Genomic DNA, 19,832 nt, shown 5'->3' with positions numbered 1-19,832 from the left:
TCAAAAATGTCACTGGGGATTAGCTATGGGGGAAACTCCAGTCTTGAATTTTGAGGGGTAAGGCTGGGCTTAGGGGCTCAGTGCAGTAGGAAAGGGGCCCAAGATGTTGGTTGGCACACGGATATGGAGAACTTTGCAAGCAGAGCCAGAATCTATGAGGAGTGAGGCCCAGGAAAATCTGGCACAGGGAACAGCTGGGTATTTAACCAGGAACACTCGCTCTGTATTTTGCAGCCTTGGCAGTAGGTCAGAGCAACAGACAGTTCTAGCAGGGTCCACATCCTTCCTGTTATCTCCACCCCAACCTCACTCGTCCCAAACATCTGCTTCAAATTTGGACCTTTGCCTTCTTGCCTGATTCTGTCCCAAACCATGAGTGGCAAGGGTGAAGGCACCTCTGCAAGTGTGGGAATGTGAAGAAGAGGGTAGTTTGGTTTCAGGTGCTGCAGAAGAGTAAAGGTCTGACCTATTTTTTAAATGTGCATATGTATCACCAAAAGCTAGCCAGTAAGTTGTTTCACTTGTGTAAAGCAAGCAAGGGAAAGAATTGGGACCAGATGGGGAAGTTTCTGGGCCATCATAGGAACTGCTTTTCAAGGGTTCCTCAGAGTCAGTCTAGTGGGAGCTGAAGTGATTAGTGCCCACAACGAGCAGTTGAGGTGCTAATGAGGTATTAAACACCTCTTTCCCAGCTAGCAGCTGCACACAAGCTGAAGCAGAGGGTGAGTCAGAGCCCTGAAACCAGTCTTCCATGAGATGGCTGTGAGGAAGCAGCAAGAGGGGCTGGCATTTCGTCACAGCACCTTTGCTAGTCACCACGAGGATGAAGTGTCTCCCACACTCGCTGTGAGTCTCAGTCCATTTTATAAGTAACAGAAAACACTAAGGAAAAACACTGGGGAGCGTAAGAACATAATCTCAGAACTTTTATAATGTTAGGTGACTTCTAATATGTGGTTATTGAGCCAGGCCCTGTTTGAAGCACTTGGTCTATTTAACTCATTTCATTTTCACATCAATCTATACGGTAAATTCAATAAGCATTCCCATTTTACAGATGAGACCGAATCACAGAGAAGTAACTTGTCCAAGGTTGTATGTCCAGTGGCTCCAAGGAAGAGGTTTCGGGTCAGGACTGTCAAGTCCTGACAAAAGAGCTGCTAGTGTTCTCTTCATCCTCAAAATTCTACGAGCTCCTGACTTCTGGTACCCCAGGGAGCCAAGTGGGTGGGCACTTCTTCAGCCAGTCCAGCCACTCTGTGCCTTCTGGGTTTTTGTGCCCAGTCAGGGCAGAGCTTGCACTTTGCACCCGACGCTCTAGTATAGGAGGAGCCCTTCCGTCTCCCAACTGTTAACAAGTTGGAGAGGTGCCTTAGGTTGTTGCTGAGCTCAAGGCCCCTGATGGGAAACGAAAGAGGAGCTGAAGAGCAAGAGCTGACCAAGCCCATGGGCTGCCAGGTTTCCTACTTCAAAGCTGAGGGGTAAGAGCCAAGCCCATCGCTTGGCTGGAAATCTGGGAGCCTCTGTGACATACCAGCTCACCCTGGCAGACCTTTGTCTTGCCAAGAAGAAACCGTATGGATAGTGGCAGGCCACAGGCTGCTTCCAGCTGTTGCTTCTAGGGCTGTGCCAGAATCTTTATGTGGGGGTAGCCCCATCCCACTAGAGAACAGATGTGCTGTGATAGGTCCTAGCAGGGATGTGCTGTGAAGGTGCCTGCCTGACATGGCCAGATACCTGAGGACAGCAGCTCTGCAAGCATGGCCAGGTGAGTGTCAATGAGCATGGTCTGAGCTCATGCCAGCCTTGGTTCCTTTGCTCATATTGTATATTCTGTGGGGAATGCACATCATGGCCTGTCCTTAACCTTCAAATCCAGCTTGTGGCAGAGGATGTGAGGATTAAAGACAAGAATTTATGAGCCATGGTAACACTGTGTCTGACATAGTAAGCTTTTTTTTTTTTTTTTAAGTAGGCATTATTTGGCACCTGCCTGGCAAATGCAAGGTCCAGAATTCGATCCCCGGTATTGAGAAGAAAAAAAAAAAAAAAAAAGGCATTATTATTTCTATATTACTTTTTTGTTTTTTGGCAATGCTAGGGATTGAAACCAGGGCCTCGTGCATACTAGGCAAGTGCTGTAGCACTGAGCTACGTTCCCAGCCCTCTTTATTATTATTAACAATGGTAAAACGATATCCACTGCTGTTTTAGGCTATGTTGTAGATAGGAATTTTGGAGATCAAGGTTAAATCCTGAACTTCCTTACTATAATTTTTCATAAATTGTTTAGTCTCTCTTAAATGAAAAATACTGATTCTAACTCAGACAACAGTGGACATGTTGTCCTTGCAGTACCTTGTATTGGGAATGTGAAGCTCAAATGAGATGGGGGATGTGACATCCCATAAATGCTGGCATGGCCTCTCTCACTTCCACTAGTTCACCTTGGTCTCTGGCCCTGGCCCACCCTGGGTATAGTTAAATCCCTTGCTTTTCTTTTCACCAAACCTGGAATTTTTTCAGAAAAAAAACTGGTTTAAAAATGAAGGGAGGAGAGGGCTGGGGATTTAGCTCAGTGGTTCCACCGCCTGCCTTGCAAGTGCAAGGACCCAAGTTCGATCCCCGGTACCAAAAAAAAAAAAATGAAGGGAGGGCCAGCTATCATTTTATCTTCTCCTGCTAAATCACCTGCCAAAAATGGAGAATTAGTTAAAGGCCTGACCAGGTGAAAGAAAGTGCAGGTGCTGTTTTATCTGCTGCAGTAAAAGATTCAGCCTCGTGGAACAAAGCCTTTTAACACTCAAACCTGAGGACTCTTCAGTAAACAACATTCAGAGTGATGACGGCACTACTTTTTCAGCCAGTGTTACACCACGCGTTTCCAAGGAAGGAGGATTCATACAGTTGATGCCAGCCACAAGAGCAACTTTTGGCAACTCAAATAACATTCTCATTGCTACCTGTGTGACTGATCCAGCGGCCTTGGGAACAACAGTCTAATGTGGTGTTGCCGGGAAATTCTGCACCTATGACTGCACACCCTCCTCCACCACAGTTACAGACACCACCAAGATCAAACAGTGTATTTGCTGTCAACCAAGCTGTGTCACCAAACTTTTCACAAGGTTCTGCCATTATAATTGCTTCTCCAGTCCAACCTGTACTCCAGGGAATGGTGGGAATGGTCCCTGACTCTGTGGTTGGACAGAATGGAAATACCTTTTCTGCACCTCAGCAGTTCCTTCATATGCCTTTAGCAGCACGTGTATCAATAGAAGTATCCCTCAATTCCCTGTTCCTCCAAAATCTCAGAAGGCTCAGGGACTGAGAAACAAGACTTGTATAGGAAAGCAGGTCAATAATTTGGCAGATTCATCAAGTTATTCGGTTGGATGTCATGCACAAAGAACTGAAGTTTCTGACAATAAGGGCACAGGACTTGGGAAAAAAATGGAAGAAATCACAGTTCCCTTCTCAGAAGAGAGCATGGTTCCAGTTAGCAAACCATTTGAAAGCCATAGACATGTGCTGCATTTTGACTGCACCACTTCTCCAGTGGCAAACACGCAGGGGTCAAGCCATAAGAAGGTATCGCAACACAAAGACAGGAGTGAAATTTCCTTTTCTCATCTTGACTCACCCTTTGTGTCCTCCACGTTAAAACCCCCTTTTAATGCTACCAAAAAAGAGAGAGAGAAAACGCCTATGCCTAAGATTTTATCTAAATCAGAAACTGCTATTAGTCGGCATACCACCATAAGAAGCTCAGTGAGAAAAGAAACTTGCACCTACAGAATGGTACTTGAATCCTTCCATTAAGCAATAGCTAATAAGGAGAACGAATTATGCAGTGATCTAGATAGGCAGAAAAATTCAGACACTTCAAAATTGTCTATTGGGCAGCAAAATTGAAGTTTAGGAAATGAGAGAGCAGTACCTTCCCTGCAAGAACTGACCAAAAAACAAGCTACACCTTCAAACAGTAAATGTTATTTCAGTAGGTACAGCTATGAAGGATCTAAAACAAGAACAAACTAAATCTACTAACTCTTTTGAGTACCACAGAAATATTACATGATGTTCAGTTGCATAGCCCAGTAAATAGACTTGCTGATAGTGATTTGCCTGTTCCCTGGACACCTGGCTCAGGAACAGGGGAAAAACATAAAGAAGAACCTACAGATGTCATCAAGGTCCCCTCTAGTAGGTGTTTTGGTGATGACAGTAGCACATTAAAAGTAATGATCCTTCCTGTCACTCCAGACTTGCCTGCCTGCAGCCCTGCCAGTGAGACAGACAGTGAAAATAGGGTGAACATCGCTGCCCATACGTTAATGATTCTCTCCAGAGCAGCCATTTCCAGGACTACTTCCACAACTCCTCTAAAAGACAACACCCAGCAATTTAGAACAACTTCAAGGAGCACCACAAAAAAAAAGGAAAATTGAAGAATTAGATGAGCGTGAGTGGAACTCCCGCACTTCTAGTAAAAGTCTTGCAAATTCATCGATATCAATGAAGAAGAAAAGAAAAAGCTACCTGCTTCATTTCTGGCAGGAATGGATGTGGACAAATTTTTGTTATCATTGCATTATAATGAGTAAACAGTCTAAACACTTAAGAACATTAGTTGTTTATTTATTTATTTTTTGGTACCGGGGATCGAACTCAGGTCCTTACACTTGCGCAGCAGGCGGCGAAACCACTGAGCTAAATCCCCGGCCCGAGAACATTAGTTGTTTAAAACTTGTATCCCTTAAACTATGAGTGTGGGAATGGGACATTGACAGAAATTGAAAACATGACCTGCACTTTTCTTTTTTTTTTTTTTTTGTACCGGTGATCGAACTCAGGTCCTTCCACCTGTGCAGCAGGTGGCAAAACCACTGAGCTAAATCCCCGGCCCCACCTGCACTTTTCATTGAACTAAAATTTCACTTTATACCTGATCATGCTGTTTCTGAAGCAGCACCCTAGTTTGTAAATAGACTTGATATATTTCTATTTTGGAAAAAATAATTAGCAGAAATCTAAGTAAAGCCAATCTGCAAAAACTGTATAGCTTTGACAATTGCATATTGTAAATATTGTGCAAATCTTGTGAGAATAGAGTTTAAATTACCTAACATTCTTACACTGCGTTTTTTGACTTATTATCCTTAATTGGGGTTTATTCATCTGAAATAGTATCTCATTTCTTTTGCAGGAAAATGTTCCTTATCCTTACAAATTACTTTTAGTAATTATTCAAAAAGGTAAATATATAGCCACTAAGTACAAAAAATGGTAACCATCTCAACTAGTAGTAAAGTATCTAATCAGAAATCAACAGTTTGATGGATTCCCCCCACCCCCAGACTCAATTGCAGTAAAAACTATCTTCCTAAAATTTTACAATTTATTTCTTATGGCCATTCTGTTCTCTTAGTTTCAAAGAGAATTTTGTAAACCATTTATTGAGTGTTCTCATCTTTCCTTTATAACTTTTCAAATCGTTTATAGAACATTAAGTGGTTAGACTGTTGAGCCATGCAAACTTGAGTTATAGAGTAGTTGAGATTTCTTGGTGTATATAAACTATCCCCCCTAAGCACTAGGGATATAAAGAATTGTACTAATTCTTCACATAGTAGTGACCAATGCACATTTAATTTAAATCTTGTATTTTAAGTTAAAGCTTGTATGGAGGAAAGTCATGTCCATCAAAAGATGTAAAAAAGTCATAATTTTATATTTTAGTTTCTCCTAAAATGGGGTTTGTTAAATAACAGTATCCACACTTAGACACAGCATGTTGTCTGTGTGTCCCTTAAAGTGTTATAAAAAATACTCTCAAAAAGTCCTTAAGGGGGAGTGAGAGAGGTGCCTTCTCTGTATTCAACTCTCATAACAGCAGTCAAGTTGAAGAACCAGTTTAAACTTTTGAATGATAACAAATTACAATTAATACCTGACTGATTGTGCCTTGATATTAAAGTATATTTAAATGCTTTCTGTTTAAATGTTAGCACATTAGGATTTTTTTTTATACAGGTGTATATTTTGTTGAAAAGTCACTTTCCTCAACCATTTTTTGTACTGGACCTTTAAAAAAATAAATCCATCCTATTCTAATACAAAAAAAAAATGAAGGGAGGGGTTACCCCAAACAAGGGCATGCAGATGAAGAGGGGCACTTGGGATTATGGGAAACAGATGCCTTCTGTTATGTCCAACCTCAGAGGCCAAACTCACTGTCAGCCATGACCATCGTCACCATTTCCTGTCCCTCCTCAGCCTTGTCTGGTGGTGTTGCAGAGATTTCCTATGGATCTGGGGTTGAGGAGCACCAAGGAAAAGGAGAACTCAAATGAGATTGAGCTTCATTCTTCCTTACACATATATAGATGTGCCTGAAACTCACAGACCTTAAAATATTATGCATCCACAGCTCACAGCAAGTCTATTTCCTAAGAAGCCAACAAATCTTATACTTAGAGCTCCTCACAAGCTCCTTCTGAGATCATTATTTTTTTAAGGTCATGTATATGTTTTTTCTTTTTTTATTAGTACATATTTGTAGTACATAATGATCACATCATGGACTTTGTACATATACATAACACATTTCAATTTTTTTTTGTCCCCCTCCATTCCCATTCCAGCTCCCTCCAATTATTGGTCCCCTTTCCACTTGCAAAAGCTCTATGTTTATAATATTTGCAAAGGTAAGGATTTAAACAAACTGTAGTGGGTCTCCGCCCCAACTTCTACTCTGTCATTCCTCCCTTTATGTCAGTTAGTTGCTGTGGCATTTGAGGATGTGACTATAGAAATTTGAATTAGGTATACAGTTGGTCAGTTGGGCCTGCTATAATATATTCATGTGGTTATGTTGGGAAAATATTCAGTGAGGTTATATGCAATGTATTTATATCTTGTGCCACACTTTATTGCTAGCCATCCTGATTAGAAATGGCTTCCAGGAATATTTCCATCACATGTTCTGCCGGTTCACCTGACAACATTGACAAGTGCAGGATCAGCAACTCTCATATCCAGCACCAGAGGTATGAGGATGTGAGAAGAAAAAAAGGACGGAAATGTGTAGAACCAGAAGCTAGTCTGTGTAAGTCTCCAAACATCAGATGGTCAAAGTATGTTGAGGTTTTTGCCTCAAGCTTTTGTAATTTTGGGAGCCCTCTTTAAGGACAACAATACATAATTAAGTATGAAGGAGAACATTTATTTGGAATAAGGAAAAACAAGAAATAACAGTATTTAAAAAGCTGGCAAATACCATAAACATCACAAGGTCTATAAAAATGATCCAGACCAGCATCTGGATCTGGCCATGTCAGCTGCTTATGTATCTCTGCCCCTTGTAGGTCTCCAGTTCCCCTCTGATGGAATATGGAAGAGAGGCATAACAGGGTTAGGTTTAGAATAACCACTGGGGTCCCCAGGAATAAGAGTTAGAAACCATTAAATATGAATTTTATGCCATCTTTTGACAAACTGTGCAGGTCCCTGGAGGGAGGATGACAGTCCTGAGTCCAGCAGCTTAGACAACTTCTGAATTGAGAGCTGAGAAAAACATGCAGCGGGCCATCCCATCAGCTTCTCATGGTGCTGCCCTTTGCCATGTTCAAATACAAGGAGTACTGACTTCTTCAGAGTTAAACGGCTGTTGTAACTGATTCTTTAGAAACTTAGGAGGACTTGGCTTGGCCAGAGGGCAGCTCCACAGGAAGACAGGGTCACATAGCTTAGGAGACACATCCTAATGTTTACTTGTCATTTCCCACTGTCTTAAGTTGTATTCCCCAGAAGCAGACCCAGCAGCATAGGTTTGTGTGAAAATGGTGATTTCTCAGGAATCTTCCCAGGAGTGGGGGAAAGGGACTAGGAAGAAGAGGCCAAGCAAGGACACAGTGTGAAGCAAAAGGCTTGGAGAGTGCAGTGAGTGGCCCTGTCTGCAGGGTGCTCTGGAGAAGGAGTAGGTATTTATGCTCCTGCTCCCAGAGTCACTGGCCACTAGGGGCTCAGGGAAGTATCATCCCAGGCACTTGCAAGTGGCCAAAGCAGGTTCCAACAGCCCCAGCCAGCCCACAACAAAGAGATGCAGGTGCTGCCTATTGGGAGCTAACCATGTGTCCTAGAACGATAGGGGAAACCAAAGACATGAGGGCAGAGCAGGACAGCCTCTGCTATCCCCAGGGTAGCTACCTTAGCTGCATGGACCTCATCGGTGGTATATGATCACTAATTACCATGTGTTGGCAATCTCACCAAATTCTCAAAATAGCCCTGTGATCAACCCCACCCCCAGTCTTGGGTGAAGAAATTGACACTCAGAGACAGCTGCTGCTACTGGTCACCTTCAAAGTGCTCTCCTAGGTCTCCCCTGACTATTACTCCAGGTCTCAGGAGCCTGTTCATGAGCAGAGGCTCCCCGTCTGGTTTGCTTACCTGCATGGCACAGTGTCAAGCACATGTATAACAGGTGCTGCTCAACACATGAGGAATTCCAGAGCCAAAGGTTTAGGTACCACACTAAATGCTAAACCTTATCCTGTGGTGCTGCCCTCTAAGTGCGGCCCAGTGCTGGGGGCTGCTTGGTGTCTGTGATCCTAGAGTGAAGGCCAGCTGGAGAGGAGGACAGTCCCTGAGCAGAGACTTGTAGAGAGCCAGGGAGAGGGTCCCAAGTGCCCCCCTGACATCCGTCTGCAGGAGCCTTGGTGAAATGGCCCCTAAGTGATCTCAGTCTCCTAGGAATGAATGGCAACATCCTATTTCTGTATGATTTTCAGTGTATCCCTCAGGTTCCCCATAAAAGTTCTGTAGCATTCACAGTCTGTGTATGAGTTTAAAATCAACTTGTGATATGGCTAGTGGCCTCTGGAATATGCCACAAATGGTTCCAAGGGCCTAAGAGTTCAGAGGACTAAAGAATCTTAGAGAAAAATAAGACAACAGGATGTGAAGCTCATACCAATTGGATAAAGTATTTAGACTCTATACAAGCCAAAGGAAAAGCACGTTTGCCTGTAGAGGCTCACTGGGGCCCTGTAGGGGCTGAAAGTAAGACCTGCTCAGCTCTTCTGGAGAGTGGTGGTGGATACAAAATATGTTCTGTCCTGTCCTGCCTGCTGTCCTTACCTGTGTCCTTGGGGGAAATAGTGACAATGGTGTCCAGCTGTGCTGCCTCTCCATGGTGCTAGAGAGGACTGGATACAAGCCAGGAGAGGAAAAACAATGTCACACTGAATGGGACCTATGGCTGGGGAGTGCTGGGCAGAGCCTGGGCTCTTGCAGACTTGGGAGCTCTAGGCTGGTTGCCACCTGCCATTCCTAACTTAGACTAAATATCTAGCCCTGCGGGTAAGTGAGAAATTCTCGGCCTCAGCTGGCCCAGGCCTCTCTGGCTTCAAACAGCCTTCCTTCGTGGAACCCAGGCTGCTGTCTACCCTTGGCCTGTTCCTCACTCCAGGGGTTCAAGCTGATTGGCAGACTTATCCAACCATGGAGGGTAGGGGCACTGGCCTTGGGAAACAGCCAGGAAGAGGGAAGGAGGGAGGGAGAGAGGCAGAGAGCAAAGACAGACATGGGGTTAGAGAATGTCTGAGAATGAGAGACAGTAAGACAGGCAATGACATGAAGACAAAGAGATAGAAGGAGAGAGGGAGAGAAAGACAGAGGCAACGCAGGGAGACCAGACATATCCTGTAAGAATGCAAGAGAAGGAATGCTTCTCTCTGAGAGGCAGGGTGAGGGTATGGAGAGGGCAACAGGCAGCTGAGTGGACTGGGCTCTTAGCTGGGCTCCCACGGTGTCCCGGCACAGCCTTGCCCATCAGCTTTCTGCAGCAGAAGGCATATGTTCTCCAAGGTGGGCCCTCGGCACTGGAGCAGGGCCTTTAAACATCCCCACATGTGCTGCCCATCTGCATCTTCGTTTGGTGGATTTGCATCCCCAGGCTTTCCTGCCAGAATCATAATCCACTGAAAACAACGTGGCTTTTCATTGTAGCTGCAAACCTTTGCAGTCATCCACAGCTCTCTTGACCAGAGAGGTTGCCTGAGGCCCCACGGGGCTCCCACAGTACCAGTGTGGAACTGGGGAAGGGAGCCAGTGGCAGAGAAAGAAGAAAGGAGAGGAGGGGAGAGGAAGAGTGTGTGTTTTCTGGGGGAAGACAGATATACTGTGGCCCTAACCTGCAGAGGACTTGGAGTCCTTGCTAAACGGGTTTGGGAAGCACTCCAGGTTCACCCGACTTTCCAGGTCCCACCCCAGAGGCTACATCTGGTGCACAGGTGACACAGCTACTTTGTCCTTCCTGGACCTGGGAAGTGGGTTACCAAAGCAGAACCCACACCTGCCAAGACTGGTTACCACAAAGCAAGATGCACAATGTCCATGACAAATGACATTTATGTCAAAAAATTTTTTTAAGTTTCAAAAAGCTAATAGATAATCTATAAGAGAACCTAGGGCCAACCTCATTTTTTAAAAATGGAAACACAAGGCTGAGAAACCTGGGATGTTTGTCTCCTCTCTACCATTCTGCATGGTAGCTGCCCCATCCCCCACCTGTCTCCTTTCTCTGCTCTTCCCCTCTCTGGGCCTTTTGACCTTTCAACCACTCCAACCTCAGTTCTCCTTTTGCCTGTCCTCTTCAGTCTGCTCATTTATCCACTCTCTCATTTCATTATTCATTCAGTAACTTATTTACTAACCACTCATTTCTTTATCAGACATCATGCTAGCCTCATAATCTGAAGAGGTAAGTCATACAATGAGAACCATTAGAGAATAAGAGATGTCCTAAGTAAATGTGGAACTAAGGTGGTTTAGACACTATGTTCCCTAAAGAAGAAGTGTCTATGTTCCCAAGGGAAGAGAGATTTGGTTTTCCTGGTCTGCCCTTAGGAGGTGGGAGGGCTAAGGCTGCCTAAGCCTGGAGTTACAGGACAACACCAGAGACAGGATTAGGCAACTCAAGGGAGACTTTCTAGGGTGGGAGCCTCTGTGCATTTCTGGAGGTTGGGGTGACATCTTCCCCCTTTCCATCTGAATCCAGGCCCCTCAGTCCTCTGAAGAAGAGGAGCTAGGGTCCCAAGAGGCTGAGCTGAGGCCTGAGAATTCAGGCAGACTTACCTGGGAGGAAGTGGCTTAGGCAGTAGAGTTTGGGAGGAGAGCACCGTGAGCAGGAGAGGCTCTGGCCCTGACTCTCCTTGGGCAGTGGTTTCCTGAGGAGGAAGTCCGGAATGGGGAAGCTGGAGGTGGGAAGTGTGTGTGTGTGGGGGGGTACGCTTGAGGGCAAGGCATGAAACTAAGAAGAATAACAGGGTTCAGGTGTCCTGCACATGTGGCAGATTTCCAAAGAGTTGAAGTAAGCTGAGGGCTCTTTCGGTAATTAAGTAGCAAAAGGGATTTTGGGGGGCTTATATAGCCGAAAAGTCCAGCATAGGATGGAGTTCAGGTCCATTCTTGATTCAGGGCTTGGACAAGGTCATTAACACTCTTCCCTTTACTCTTGGCTTCACCTTTGTGGTGTCCAGGATTCCTACACTCTCCACACAGCTCTCAGCTCACATGGTTCTTATTCTGGAAGTCTCACTCATGCTGATTGGCTCAAGTCTCACTGGTATTGACTGGGTTGTGTATCTTTACCTGAACCAATCACTGTGTGGTCAGGGAACAAAGCCTGTATCACATGAAAGTTGTGGGTAGTTCTCCAGAGGCTAATGAGGGAAGTTGAATGGTCTTGCTGGATGACAGAAATGTTGCCATTCCCATCCTCCATTATCTTAGAAAGCATTGCAGTCCTTTGTAGGGTTAGACTATTTTTATTTCAAGAGGATAATACATTTTATGAAAGCAATTCACTGCTGAGATCCCAGGACTCACAACAATGCATGTTACCATGTAGAAGTAGATGCTCATTAAGTCATTTACTGAATGAATTTAATAGAATTGGCTAATTGCTGGAAATCCCAGGCTCAAGGCCAACAATTGTTGAATATTAACATGTATCTATGGATTATTCTAAGAAATTCACACATTTAAAGCTCAGTCATTATACAATTCCATGGCAATTATTATTTTTTTTTTTTTTGGTACCGGGGATCGAACTCTGGTCCTTGTGCTTGCACAGCAGGCGGCAGAACCACTGAGCTAAATACCTGGCCCCATGGCAAGTACTTTTATCCCTCACTTTTTTTTTTTTTTTTTTTTGTACTGGGGATCGAACTCGGCACCTTGCGCTTGCGAGGCAGGTGCCGGAACCACTGAGCTAAATCCCCAGCCCTTATCACTCACATTTTACTGATGGGCAACTGAAGTCATAAGAAGGTTACATAGTATATAGTTGAAGGATTCAAACCAAGGCATCTGGCTCCAACACATGTTCCCTTTCTTTGTTTTGCTTTTTTGAAACAGAGTCTTCTTGTTTCCGAGGCTGATTTTGAACTCCTGATTTGAACTTCAAATTGATCCCCTTACCTCAGCCTTCCAAAGGCTAGGATTATAGATCACTCCACCATTCCCAGCTGTGTGCAAGTACTCTCTGCTTGGCAGGTGTGGAAAGGCCATGAGTGGGACTTTCAAGGTGAGCCAACTTTCTAGCCTTCAGTTTCTACAGATACACATTGCTTTGTCTTCAGGTTAAAAGTTTCTGTAGCCTTCCTTTCTTGATGCTCCTAGCGTCCTAACTTCTAACTCCTAGCTCCTAGGTGAATGATTCTAGGGAGCATCTAAACTTCTGTTCTTCCTCTCAGTGGTTGTGTTAGTTTTTTTGGTGCTGCACCCAAATATCTGACATACATAACTTAAAGGAAGAAAGATTTATTTCGATTCACAGTTTCAGAGGTTTTAGTCTATGGTCAGCTGCATGAAGGAAAGAAAGCTGCTCATCTCATGACAACCTGGAATCAGAGAGAGCAGGAAGAAAATCAGAGAAGAGGGGACTGGGGACAAGATATACCATTCAAAGGCACGCCCCCAGGGACCTACTTCCTCCAACTGGGCCCCATCTCCTAATAGTGCACTCACCAATCGATTAATCCACTGATAATGTTAGCATCCTCATGATCCAATCACCTCTCTAAGCCTCAGTTTTGAACACTGCTGTGTGCAGTATCCAGTCCTCAACACATGAGTCCTTGGGGGACACTTCATATTAAACCCTAAAATTGGGGACTCATGGAAAGCTGAGTTTACATATATACATATGTGGCATACTCTTTTATTCTACTGCTCATTCATTCAAACTTTACTGAGTGAGATGAGTCCAGAGCCTTTTGTGGTACCTGGGAATAAGGAAGTTCTTAGAAAAGGATGAGGCATGTAGGAAAGACATAATAGCTAACTTACAGGAGCTCCTACTAGCTGAAAAAATTTAAGCATCAAAATAAAATAGTGATGGGCTGGGGATTTAGCTCAGTGGCTCTGCCACCTGCCTTACAAGCTCAAGGACCTGAGTTTGATCCCAGGTACCAAAAAAATAAATAAATAAAAATAAAATAAAATAGTGATAATACTGGATGATTGCCCAGTATGAGTCCCTACTTAAATAAATTAAAATTTATTATTTTATTTTTCTTTAAAAAAATTTTTTCTTTTCTTAAAATTTAAAATGAGGGAGAAGCAATACTTCTCCTTTACAGAGTTCAAATTAATAAAGGTAGAAGGAATGAGGAAAACACAAAATCACTATCAGGTAAACAGCAGCACAAATGGTTGTAGGCAACAATCAGTGGGAGAAAGTTTGAAGAATCAGAATATTTACATAGAACCAAAATATCTCCGCTAAGATATTTATTCATTAAAGAAGGAAGGATAGTGACAACAATAATGGGTGATTGGGGTGTTTTGAGCCAGAGATGATAGAAATAAGACTGGGCCAAATACTGCAAATTCACACACTCCTGCACAGGCAAAACTTTATTAGGGGTGGGAGGAGTTTCAGCCAAATTGGGGCTTCAGCTGAAGGGAGTCAGAAACTGGTTGAGAGAATTACCAAGCTGCTGCTCAGAAAACAAAGAGAGCAGTAAGTTTGTATTATTTGGTGGGGTGAGTGAAGTCCAGTAATTCCCATTGGCTAGGGACACATTTCCAAAAGATCTTTCTTCTTGTGATAGAATTGTACCACGGGGTGGTTATGTCAGCTTGTCTTAGAGCCTGTTAAATTTTCCTGTATCTGGCACTGTCATCTTGCATAAACCATCCTGGCCTTGTGGATCTGGGTCCTATGATAGGACATCAGGTGCTTGGACTTTTGTGGCTTCTAAAGAAGCACAAGTGTGGGGACAGAAAAGAGGGGAGACAGAAAGAAAAAGAAAACAAATTATCAACTCCCATAGGCAGTAGGCCAGGTTAAAGCTGTATTGTAGTCTTGGACTAAACATTTTTAAATGTTCAACATGACTGTGTGCAGAGCTGGGTAGAATCTGACCCAAGGGTTAAGACAGCAAAGGGGAAAGTATGAAGACAGAGATGCCCAGCCCTTTTAGCCCATCTTAATCACTCACCAGACTTCTGTAGGCTCAAGTGAAGGGTTGATGTTTTTAGCAAAACTTACCTTCAGGTTCCCAAGAAGTAACCCAGACAACTATTACCATGACCCATGCATTCTAGGTATTATCTAAAGCAAAGCTAGTGAGAAACTACTAATGTATTTCCCAGCTGGGTGACCCCAAGAAGTAATTTTTAAGTTGTCTAAGAGGAAGTGAGGCTAAAGGGCTTGTTTAGGCTTTTTTCCTTGGTAACCATTTCTCATTTCACACAAACATTTTGCTTTTGTGGTTTTATCAGGATCTCATAATGAGCCTATTGAAATATGCCATGCTACAAAGGGTAATAATTTATTGCACCCAGGGGTTTATTTTGTACTCCCATCCCACCTTCTGTTCCATAATGGTGATCTCTAACTGTTTAAGGACTTTTAGAGTAGAGAAACCCAGCAGACACAAGCTTGACCAAATAACCAAAGTTAATATCACCTATAATAGGATGTGTTGACATCATGTACTCCTTGAGATGATGCTGAGAAGGGCACAGCACCACTTCTGAGCTATTCTTACCAAAAATGCATAACCTCAGTTTAATCATGAGAGGACATTAGGCACATGCCAGTTGAGGGGCTACAAAATAACTGAGAAGTACTCATCAAAAGAGTCAAGGTCATGAAAGACAAGGACAGAATGAAACTGTCACAGCTTAGTGGACACTAAAGAGATTCAGCAACTAACTGCCAGGAGGGATCTGGAGCAGAAAAAGAGCAAGAGGGGACACGCAGATGAAATTTGAAAAGGGTCTGTAGTTAATAGTTTTATGCCTGTGTTAGTTACTCATGTTATTTTGGTAATTGTACTATGGTCAGGTAAGTTGGTAACATTAGGGGAGGCTGGGAGAAAGGTTTAGGTGAATGCTCTGTACTCTCTCTGAAACTTTTCTCAAGTCTACAATTATTTCAAAATAAAAAGTTAAACCATGTGCTTATTGAGTAAGCACTGCTTCCTGGTAAGCTCCAGAGAGATAGAAGCTGAGCGATACAAAGGTAGCTCTGAGAGGGGTAAATCCTGCTTTTAAGTACTGTAGCAGTGTTTTGCAAATTTTAATGTGGATCCAAATCACTAAGGATCTTGTTAATATACAGACTGATCTGACGTGTCTGTGGTGTCAGACTCTGATTGTCTAACTGAAAGCTGATGTCCATGCTCTTGTCTTGGAAACCACACTTTGAGTAACAAGGGCAGAAAGGACAGCAAATCATACACATACGTGGCCACAATAAAAGTCAGCCAGTGAATTGTGCAGGGAGAACTGAAAACACAAGTAGCAGGAACCAGGGGCTTCTTGCCTGGGTCCCTTAGCAGAGATGGATCTTCCAGGCTTTGTGAGCCTTCTAGTTTTAGCCTGGTTTCCAGGAGTCTTGGCTATTTCTCTCTAGTCTGTCTCTGGCTGGGCCCAGCCAGGCTCAGCTAAGTGAAGAGGGACAGGTGCAGAATTACAGATGCACTCAGAAATTCCACCAGTGCCTGTGAAAGCCAGGCCTGGGCCTGGGGAGCACACATGTTCCCCATCAGACCTCAGCTGGTCAGCAGGGGCCCAGCTTTCCCTGAGCTGTCCTTCTGATCAGCTCCCAGGAAGAGGTGCTTCTGTGACACATTGTTCCCCAGAGATCCTTCACTTCTCCCTAGGATCCAAGAATGTACACAGACACTCAGATGGTCTATCCAGAAAGACACTATTTCTACTGACCAAGATATGCATTCATGCAAATATGGTCACAAAATTACCAGACTATGGTGAATACCTACCTCACTAGTAATTTCAGCCACATTCTGCGCAGTGATACAACTTTATTCTGATTCTCAGTCCTACTGTGACACCTCTCCCCAGCCAATCCTCAGCACAGCAGGTTCTCACAGCACTCCCTCTTCCTAGCATTTCAGTCCATCCAAAGCCACTTCTATTTTAAGCCCAAGGAGGCAACATTGCAGGCCATCAAGATCCTAACAGGTAAGATCTCTATTTACTTCTGCCTATTGGATATATTTGTCACATGTACAAGGGACAGTTCAGGAAGATGCATAGGTTTATTAACAAGGAACAGCTAAGGGTCTGGTTGGAAGGTTTGTAATCTATAGCCATGCTACTAAGTTCTCAAAATGGGATCTGGGGCCAGGGATTTAGTTCAGTGGTTTCGCCGCCTGCTGCGCAAGCACAAGGACCGGAGTTCAATCCCCATTCCAAAAAACAAACCAAAATGGGATGGGGAGAAGGTTGGCTGAACCTCTAAGGCACATGTGCTACATGCTGGGTGTGTCTTTTTGGATCCTCCCACCCATGCTTCAGCCCCCAACATGTTTATGGCTTAAGTGCAGCTGAAGCTTCTGCCACAGACTTGTAGGTCCATGGGCCTCTTTGGGTCTATGCCCCCTGGGGTACCAGAGACCTTCCTCGAACCAACTCTGTGGTCAGTGTAGACTTGACAAGTCAACTCACAGGGCCTCTGCTTCATACTGATGCTGGAGACCCCGTGCATATCCCATAGGCTCCTGTTAGAATTTTGAGTACTTCCCTGGGTGGCAAAGTTAGCCACTAACACTGCTTCAGAAGGAGAAGCAAGCCCTCATGTTCCAGGGACAAGATATCTTCTGATGTCCCATTTTTGAGTCCCAAGAAACTTCAGGGATCCTCTTTCAGCCTAATACACATCTCTCTTTCTTTCTTCACTCCTCTTGTTCCTCATTCAGAGAGCAATAGGCCCCTTTCCCTCCAGAAAGCTTGTCCGAACTGCCCTGGCACACAATGCCAACTTCCTTCCTTGGCCTTCTGTATTTTTGTCAGCCTCATCACAGGAGACAGAACCGTGCAAAGAGTAGCAGTCCAAAGGGTGGTGGTGCAGGTCTTAGACTTAGCTGTTTGGGCTCAAATCCCAGCCCTGCCACTTGGGAGTTGTGAGTCCTTGTGAAAATTATTTAATATTTTCAGGACTCAGGTTCATCTTCTGTAAAAGGGAGATAATAAAAATAATTCCTATCTCACTGGATTATGAGGATTAATAAAAATAGTGCACATAAGCTATATGAACTAAAGCTGGCATGTAGTAGCAGCTCAATAATTTTTACTTGTTAGTAGCTATTGATGTCAGCTATTTAATTAATACTTAATTTTCTACTGTTTTATACCAAGGGAGTCGGGATGTCTTGTTGATGTGATTTCAAGAAGAGGCCTCTCAATGATACCTGCAGCAATGTGCCAAATACTGATTTTTATGTCCCAGGCACTGGTTAAGGGCTTCACTCACATCTTTGAGCATCAGTTACCATCGGCCCAACAGTTAACCAACCAAATATTATGGAAACTGAAACAAGTCATGAGGATAATTTGAGGTGAAGGACAAGTGTAAATGTACCAGTTTTAAAGTTCTTGTTTGTGTTTTATTTTGGCCTGCTTTTGTGGAACCAGAAGACAAACTGGGAGGTACAGATTTGCCAAAGTTTTTGCACTTGTCCAGGATGGAAAACATTCTGATATCTTCTGAGCAAAATCTAAAAATCCACCAGACAGAGCAGTTGAGCCATCCTGCAACTCTTCCATTTAGGGCCCGGGTACCTCACTCAAATCCCTTAGGCAGACTCAAATGACACAGAAACAAAAGGACTGTTGCTGGTTGTCACCATCCTCGTTATGTAGATGGTAAGAGGAAAGGCAAGTTTGATTCCCGGCTCTGTTCCTGCATGACAAGTTGCTTAATCTCTCTGAGCATTAGTTCCCTTACTTGTGAAATAAGGATAAGAATCCTTATCTCACTGAGTACCCTTGAGAATTAAATAAAATAACATATATCAAGAGCATAGCATAGGGTCCAATACTTGCACAACCAATAGCCTTCATTTTCCTTATTTAGGAGATGAATATTGCTTTCTAATTTTCTCCTTTGCCAGATTTTTGGATCTTTTTTTTTCTTAAATATAGAACATTTTCTTTTTTTCTTTTTTCGGTTCTGGAGATCTAACTCAGGACCTTGCACTCGAAAGGCAGGCACAGAGCCACTGAGCTAAATCCCCAGCCCAGATTCTTGACTTTTTATGTTTTTATTTTATTCTATTTCCTTCTAAGATTCTTTTGAAAAAATTGACCAAGTCTTGACTGAACTTCAGAAAAATGAGCATGTCCATCCCTAGAACAGTGAATGAAGGCTGCCTTTTGAGTCCAGCCACCACAGTGGCAGTTGGAAATCTGGGAAAACTGAGGCAGATGGTGAAATGGAGAAGTGGGTTAGTTGGGATGGTAGGGGGCAGTTCTGACTCTATTCTTTTTTTCACATGGGAGTATTAACTTATGGTCTTGCCTCCCCAGAGGATTATAAGTCCTAGGTCTCCATCTGTAAAATAGAAATCATCAGTCTGTCAACTTCATAAAGTCATTAAGGGGATTAAATGAGATAATGCACTTAGCACTGGAGCCTGGAAAGTAGTGTGTGTTGAACAAATGTCAGCTCTTTTATGGTGTCCATGATGCTGCAAATGGCTGGGCACTCACTGAGCATGCCTGATTCCTGGGTTCCACCCCCAGAATTGTTCTCTGCTCTCATTCCCTGTAGTCCCCCTGAGTTCAGCCCTGCTGTGTTGATTCAATCAAAAAATGCTGTGGAAAGCAGCTGATGCTTCTTGTGTGGAGACTCTGGATTGTTTCTGACCCTTAGCAGCAATGTAAAGGGGGCCAGGCTGCAGCCACGATTAATGAGGAAAACAGCAGCTAAGTGGCTGCCAGAGGGCTAGGGAGCACGGGAACACCAGTCGTCCTCCAGAGAGGCTGTCTGCCCAGGCTCTTGGCTGAAGCACCTTGTGAAAACTGACTTCCTCTCTCCTTTTTCTTTCTAATACAGAATGTCTTTCTCAACCACAGAGCCTCATCATCCACTATTTAGCTCAGCCTCTAACTTGAAAATAAGATTTGAAACTTTTGGAAACTCTCCCACATATCCAACACCCCATTTGGAAAATTCAAATGTCCCCCAGTATTTCTCCATTTCCCCCTCCCCTCTCCTTTTCCCCATTAGGAGTATGGAAAACTGAATAACAGTTAAGATTTTTACCTTCATTATTTCATTCAATTTTTTCTACACTTCTAAGTAGTACAGGTGTCTCTCTGTCTCTGCAGGCAATTGGTTCTAGGACCCCCTCCCACCCACTCAAACACACGCACAGGTATCAAAACCATGCTAACTCCAGGGATACTCAAATCCCTTGTATCAGATGTGGCAGAATATTTTCATATAACATACACATCTTCCTGTATGCTTGAAATCATCTCTAGATTACTTATGATACTTA

At 43.6% G+C, this 19,832-nt stretch overlaps 1 pseudogene; it reads left to right on the top strand.

Annotated features, from left to right (window-relative positions):
* Positions 1 to 2,487: 2,487 nt before the first annotated feature.
* Positions 2,488 to 4,733, top strand: LOC101699507 (protein NPAT pseudogene; annotated as a pseudogene).
* Positions 4,734 to 19,832: the final 15,099 nt, after the last annotated feature.

This window comes from Heterocephalus glaber, unplaced genomic scaffold (genome assembly GCF_053883595.1).
Source record: "Heterocephalus glaber isolate CG9 unplaced genomic scaffold, H.glaber_assembly_v1.0 deba00001608, whole genome shotgun sequence".
In the NCBI taxonomy this organism is placed as follows: domain Eukaryota; kingdom Metazoa; phylum Chordata; class Mammalia; order Rodentia; family Bathyergidae; genus Heterocephalus; species Heterocephalus glaber.
This window is presented reverse-complemented; position numbering and strand designations above follow the sequence as displayed.